The sequence below is a fragment of the Aethalodelphis obliquidens genome, unplaced genomic scaffold (genome assembly GCF_003676395.1).
Source record: "Aethalodelphis obliquidens isolate GAN/ISIS:26980383/991018 unplaced genomic scaffold, ASM367639v1 scaffold168, whole genome shotgun sequence".
Lineage (NCBI taxonomy): Eukaryota > Metazoa > Chordata > Mammalia > Artiodactyla > Delphinidae > Aethalodelphis > Aethalodelphis obliquidens.
In genome coordinates, this window is record NW_020838111.1 from 88,505 (window position 1) to 95,820 (window position 7,316).

The window sequence follows — 7,316 nt, forward strand, 5'->3', positions numbered from 1 at the left end:
TACATAATTAAATATTGTGAGATGCACCTTCTAATTTGGATGTGGGAAATTACTCCTCGCAAAGTAAGTTTTCCAGAGATAGCCATGACTAGTGAGAGTTATCCCTTGACTTTATATTTACTTTGAAAAGCAGGAGATAATCTCAGCCTTTGGTAAAATTTATCACTTAATATTGATAAAACTCTCAGAAACCTAGGTATAGAAGGGACCATGCTCCACCTTATAAAAGGTATCCACAAGACAGCTACAGGTAATATTATGCTTAATGGTGAAAAAAGATGTTTTCCACTTTGATCAGGAACAAAGCAAAAAAGCCCTTGACTACAGTACTATAGAACATCACACTTGAAGTCCCAGGCCTCGTCACCTGTGGGATTCAAGCCACGGTCTCTCCCAGGCTTGCTTCAGCCAGCATCTCTATTTTCCTTTGTGTCTCTCCTCACACTTGGACCCCTGGCCTTTAGTCATCCCCACCTGCAGTATTTACAGTGCCCGGCAGGAGTCGGGCTTGAGTGTCTTTTCACAGATGTTCCCTCTGCCGTTAATGCACCTCCTACTCCAACTCTGCATAGCCTCATCTTTCTAGATTCTACTTCAGGGTTATCATGAAGCCGTCACTTAGATATAACTTTTTGCCTCCATAGGCACCTCTGTGCATAAAAGTTATGTTTATTTATCTCATGTGATTGAAATTTTGAGTTTATCCATCTTCCTCCTGAATGAAGGCTTTAAGGGCAGGAGTCATTTCTACTCCTTAGCACAGAGCAGATGCTCTTTTTCTTTTTATTTAGGTGCTTTTTAATGATGATAAAATGTATGGTTTAAATCACTCATTTTATAATAATTTTGCTTTAGGTTGTGACAGAAATGAAGTTTACAGAAGTCGTGTTCCTGCGATAACAAATAAAGATGTGACCTTCCAGTTGTGTAGAGCTCATAAATGCTGTGTAAGTGCGTCGGGTGCGCTAAGGAACCTGGAGCTAAGTGGGCTACTTCTGAGAGAGAGAGACTTAACTATGTTCACAAAGGTAAGCCTTCATTGTTTCCTGCCAACATTTGATAGTTGCTTTGGGGGCAAACTAAACCAATAAAATTTTAAACTGTTCCTCCCCAGTAAAGAGACTGAATATTTGGTCACTTTGGTGCACCTGTGTCTTGCGAATTGTCCAGCTGGAGATGGAGGTTTAGAAAGTGAGTTTCAGTCTTGTTTAAGTCTCGTCCCATCGGACTGGTCTCGTGATTTCCTACACACCATGTCTGTCTACCTTTTCCTGTCTAGCTTTCCTTGGTGTTGTTCATGCGTAGATTGTCTCCTGTACCTGCTCAAACCTTGGTCCATTCTCATTTGTACCATGAAAGTTTGTCATGCTGGATACTGTCAGAATTAATCTTACTTAAGTTTGTGTTAAGCCACAAACCACGCGTTTTCTATATTTTCTGTTTTGTTTATATTTTTGTGGTTTCTGTGTTTATATTTTTATGGTTTCTCTTCAAGAAATAGTATGGGAAGGGAAATAGCAAGACGTAAAGAGCAAAAAAGTCATCATTCTCTTTAAATTGTTAGAACGTCTATCTGCAGTCATAATTATAATGCACTGTGGTATGTGTTCAAATAGGAAATATACGTAACGTCCCATAGGAGCAGCAAATTCAGTTGTGGTGAGGGTGTGTCATGGAAGTAATCACAAAGCAGATGACTCTTCATTGGGGTCCTGAAACGTTAGCGTGCGTGCCCTATGTCCAGTAGTGGTCTGGAGGGGTCAGGAAGCCTGCCTTTCAGTTTGAGGGAACAGAGGGTTTGAGGTTCTCTCTCTTCTATTGCTCTAGTATACTGCATAGCAGCTAATAAAATACTGGGTTTATAGTTGACATTTACATCGCTGATTGATCATCAAGATTGACATGTATCATTGGAACTGAAAATCGGAAGAGTCTTATGCTTTTTAGGTTTTTCTTCTTTTTCCTTTGTCTCAAAACTATGTCATACTTTACTGAGTGGTTGGCAATAGTGTTTGCAGTATTCAGTGTATTCCGTTTTAGTACCTAAATAGAATTAAAGTATTGCTGTAAACTGGAATGAGACTTTGTTACTGACAAGTTTTGGAACACATCAGTTCATCAATTACCTGCTTGGGAAGATTGTTGTTAATGATTTTAAAAATGTGGCTGTAAACCTCCAATTGACTCAAGAAAAGCAAATAAGTCAAGATTGACAAATGTATAGGCTCTTCATCTTATCGTGTGTGTGGTTTTTTTTTTTCCTTGTAGTTTTTTGTCAAGGTATAAAGAACTCTATCACTCTTAAGACAGTAAACTTCACGGGCTGTAATCTGACATGGCAGGGAGCAGATTACGTGGCCAAGATCTTAAAGGTGATTTTATGTTTAAACTTTCATGGAAACATATGTGATTGAAGCACATTAATACGTTGACACAGATGGCAGTTAATTTTTGTCTTTTGATACCTGTGAGTGCATCTTTCATTTTGTTGAAAGAATATGACCAGTTGTCAGTTTGGGATTCTACCATTTAGTAAAGATAGTCCAGTTAATTTTAGAAATAAGAGATTTAATATACAATACATAATAATACTTTTATGTATTTTTAGTTACTGAAAACACTGATTGTGATGCTGTGCAGAAACTATGCCATTATAGTCTTCAAGATTTAAATGAATCAAGTGTCTATTAGCTGCTGTAGTTTATAAACTAATAAAAATTACTACATCAGCAACTTGTAAATACAGTTTTTCAACTAATGCTTTAACAAGTTTACAGTGGTTCTAATTACTGTACTTAGGCCTAAATTATTTAGTAATTTGACATGAAGCCTTTTTAGTAGTTTGCTGGTGCAGATCAGGGATAGGTAAACTATGGCTGGTGGGCCAGATCCAGCCTGCCACCTGATTTTGTAAAGAAAGTTTTTTTGGAACCTAGTCGCACCCATTGTTGACGTGGTAGCTATGGCTACTTTCAGCCTACACCAGTGGGGTTGAGTAGTTGCAACAGAAACTGTATAGCCCACAAAGCTGGAAATGTTTAAATTTAGATTTTAAAAATTGAAGAATTCTTTGAGCCTCTACAGGGCAAGTCCACTGACCCCTGGGGGAGAAAACAGTCAAGAACTTGGGTGCCGAAGCCAAATGGCCTGGGTTCAAATTCCCTTTCTCCCTTTTCATAGCTAGTGATCATGGACAAATCACTTAACCTCTATGCCTCATTTAGGTTTAAATGAACTCATTTGTATAAATAGTGCTTGGCACATACTAAGCACTGTGTAAGTGATTGCTGTTATTTCTGCTTGGAGCTTTTATAAGCTATTGTTAATAGGAAAATGACACTAATGATTTTCCTTTCAGAGTGTCAAAGGCACTTTGAGTCTTTTATTTTTTCAAGAATGTAACAAGACTTTTCTCATTTAAAGTCAGTATTCCCTGTTACCAGAATTTATTTTATGAATATAAAGAATTGAATGTCTTTAAGACAAGACTTGTGGTTAAATGTCAAACCATTATTTTCCCAAAGCACATCAAACTGGCTGTGCATAGTCCAGGCCTCTGAAGTTTGTGTGCATACCCTAGGTAGCATGTGAGATCCATGTTGTGAATATAGTTTTAAAAATAATGTCTGGGAATTCCCTGACTGTCCAGCAGTTAACGCTCTGCGCTCCCAATGCAGGGGACGTCGGTTCGATCCCTGCTCAAGGAACGAGATCCCACATGCAATAAGTAAAAGATCCGGCAGGCCGCAGCTAAAGGCCTGGCACAGCCAAACAAACAAACAAATAAATAAATATTTTTTCAAAATAAATAAAATAAAATAATGCCTTAGGAGTTAAGGCAACAAAATATTAGAACCTATTTAGCTTTGTATCATGAAAAACTATCTGTGTAGTTTATAATGTACGTAAGTTAAATGTGTAGAATTTTGTGTATATAATTTGTTAAAAAGTAAGATACATATTAAAAAGTTTTCTTATGGGTTGCCCAGTCAGGTGTTTGGAGACCTTTGGAGGACAGAATGATGAAATTTAGAGCCTCAGCAATGACAGAATTTAGAACCAATTCCCTGACTTAGAAGATAAGGAAAATAATTCTTAGACTATAATTGAGTTGTCCAACTTTACATAACTGTTCAAAAACAGGTCATCCAGTGGCTGGAATCTAATCCCTGACCGACTAGAATGTGGGTCACTGGACTCGTAAAGCAGAACTGACTGTTTAATTTCTCAGCATGATTCTCCTGGCACATATGCTTGATATGTGTGTGTGTAAATCTCTGATATAATAAGCCATTCTCAGTAGGCACACCCTGTTTCCTTATTGAAGCATCTTAATTTTGTCCCATTAAATCTTTGAAGTATCAGACTATCAGAAGGCATGAAGAAACCTGGGCTGAGAGGCTTCGTTCCAGGAGACCTGATCTTGACTGTATGCCTGGTTGGAGGCGCATCCCTCTGAACTGCAACAAGCTCATTGGTGACCTGGGTTCGTGCTTTTACAGAATCTCTTAGTGAGGATTTATGGCTTGGAGGTAAATTTTAAAATTGAAAATATTGAATTTTTGATATAATATATGCTTAGCTTTTGGCGTGATACTATTGTGATAGGATTTTTTTCAAAGCCTCATTTTTCTGATAGCTTTTATGTTGCTTTTAAACTTTCTCTAAGAGTTGCATGTATTCTTTACAGAAAATACACAGTAACAAGAGAACAATTACCTATAAGCTTAATACCCAGACATAAGCACTGTTCATTTTGGTGTATATATTTTCAGTCCTTTCTTTTATATATAAATATATTTATACACTTAGGGATTACTAAAATAGAATTGTAGTATACTTGCTATTTCATATTCCTGCTTTTTTCACTTAATGAGGTATCATGTAATATTCCATCATATTGATGTCCCATAGTTTAATCAATTCTTTGCAATTATATTTAGACAATTTGCTTTTCCCTGTCACAAGCAATGTGAATACGTTGTATATACACCTCTGTGTCCATCGGGCTTACTTGTGTAGAATAAGATAGTACAAGTGGAATGACTAAGTGTGACATATTTTTAACACTTTTGATACACATTGCCAAATCACCACCCAGAAAGGCTATGCCAATTTGTAGTCCACCCCAAGAGTGGATGTGAAGCCTGCCTCTCACAAACACTGGCTGGTAGCACTTTTAAAAAACTGAAAGACTACAAAAATGAGTACCGCTCCCTTTTTTAGGCAAGTGAGATTACTCCAAATTTTATACCTTTTTTCAGTTAATTTAGTATGACCATCTTAGCAAGTCAGTCAATTTGCATCTACTGCATCATGTTTTGTGACTGTTCAGTGTTCCATTATATGAATATGCCACAGTACACATAGCTTATCCAATCTTGTATAAAAGGTATGTCCAGTTTTTCAGTTACAAAAAGTACTCTGATATATATCCTTACCTATATCTCTGACTATTTCTTTTGGTTAAATTCTTAGAAAGAGAGTTGTTGCATCAAAAGGGTATAGACATTTTGAAGACTTTTCTTACAGAATCGTGGCTTAATCTGATAGGAGAATAACCACATTTTGTTTTATTTTGTGTTCATTCGAATTACTGGTGAGCTTTACTGGCTGCTTGTATTCATTTGGCTAGTTGGTTAATGACACCGTGTGTCCATTCTTCTGTAGTGAGAGTTTGTAGGGGTTGTATCATATCCTGTCAGATCCATATGTCTGACTTCCTATTTCTGTATGTCACGGGGTGTTGAAAGACTCCAGTTATTTTAATGTGATGGTCCACTCAACACTTAAATAAATGACTCATGATAGTTTCCGTTCATGTAATAGTTTTTAATACCTGTGCCTTTGTGATGATCCCTTTTGTTTGAATGAGTAGGTTGTTCAGCCCCAGAAATACTAGAAGTCATGATCATTTTTTCTGGGTTTTGTCCGACGTTTTACCACGAGAGTTCTTGACCATCATACTTTCATGATAGGTTTTTAGTATGTATTCTCTATTCACACATTGTTTGAATTTGTTATTATTTGTATCCTAGAAAACGGTACTTTTGGGCTACCCTGGTGGCACAGTGGTTGAGTCCGCCTGCCGATGCAGGGGACACGGGTTCGTACCCGGGTCCGGGAAGATCCCACATGCCGCGGAACTGCTGTGCCCCTGAGCCATGGCCGCTGAGCCTGCGCGTCCGGAGTCTGTTGCTCCGCAAGAGGAGAGGCCACAACAGTGAGAGGCCCGCGTACCGCAAAAAAAAAAAAAAACAACAAAAAAGGTACTTTTCTAATGTTGTACGTCCCTTATGATTTTAGCAGATAATTTACTAATTAAAGAGAGTTATACTTGTAAATTTTTCTCATCTCTACTCAGAAAGAGGTGAACCTAGATACTAAGACTGCTTCCACCAAGAGCATTGTTTCCTTCTTGTGCAACCTCTGAATTCTTGCAAGGAGTACTTTAATCATTTGTCAGTTTCACAAGTAATTATTTTAATACCTATTGTGTGCCAGATACGTGTTTAGGCACTAGGGATAAAGCAGTGAACAAGACACACAAAAGTGTTGCCCTCATGGAGCTTACATTCTAGTGAAGGAGTTCAGATAGAAATGAGTAAACGAGAAGTAATATAATTTTAGATAGTAGGAGGTGCAAAAATATCTTAATGTAATGAGAGTGAGCGGGGGCAGGTAGGACTCCATTGGAAAGGTTTGTTAGGGGACAGCTTCACTGGAGAAGTGGCATTTGAACGGAGACCTGAATGAAGAGAGGAGCAAGCCATGGACGACCTGAGGTAAGCACATTCCAGAACAAGGAGCCCATGAGTATGCTGGCATATAGGTGGGTGGAGTATTTAAGGAAAAGCAGGAGGCCAACATGGTCAGAGGACTGAGTACAGAAGATGTGGTATGACATGAGGTCAAGGAGCTAGCCAGGGGTCTGATCTTGTAAAGTCTGGAAGGCCAGAGTAAAGATTTGGATTATTCTAAATGAGTAGAGCGTTTTCAACTGGAAAACGGCATGATCCAAATACTATCTGAATAAGGTGACCTGGAATAGAGGATGGACTTGGGAGGATAAAGAAGAGAAACAAGGAGAGCAGTTAGGAGACTATCACAGTGGTCCAAAAAAGAGATGTTTATGGCTTAGCTTAGGCTGGAAGTTTGGAGCAAGTGAAAAGTGGCTGAATTCAGGTTGTGTTTTGAGGGTGTAACTAACAAGGCTTGCCCATAGATTAGATGTGGGCTATGAAGGGAACAGTAACAAGGAGACAAGTTGTTGATGATTATGTGTGCAACTGGGTGGTATCACTTAGAAAAAGGGA

At 38.3% G+C, this 7,316-nt stretch overlaps 1 pseudogene; it reads left to right on the forward strand.

Moving 5' to 3' along the window:
- The first annotated feature begins 210 nt into the window (after positions 1–210).
- On the forward strand, positions 211–4,532 carry LOC113616580 (centrosomal protein of 78 kDa-like; annotated as a pseudogene).
- The last annotated feature ends 2,784 nt before the right edge of the window (positions 4,533–7,316 follow it).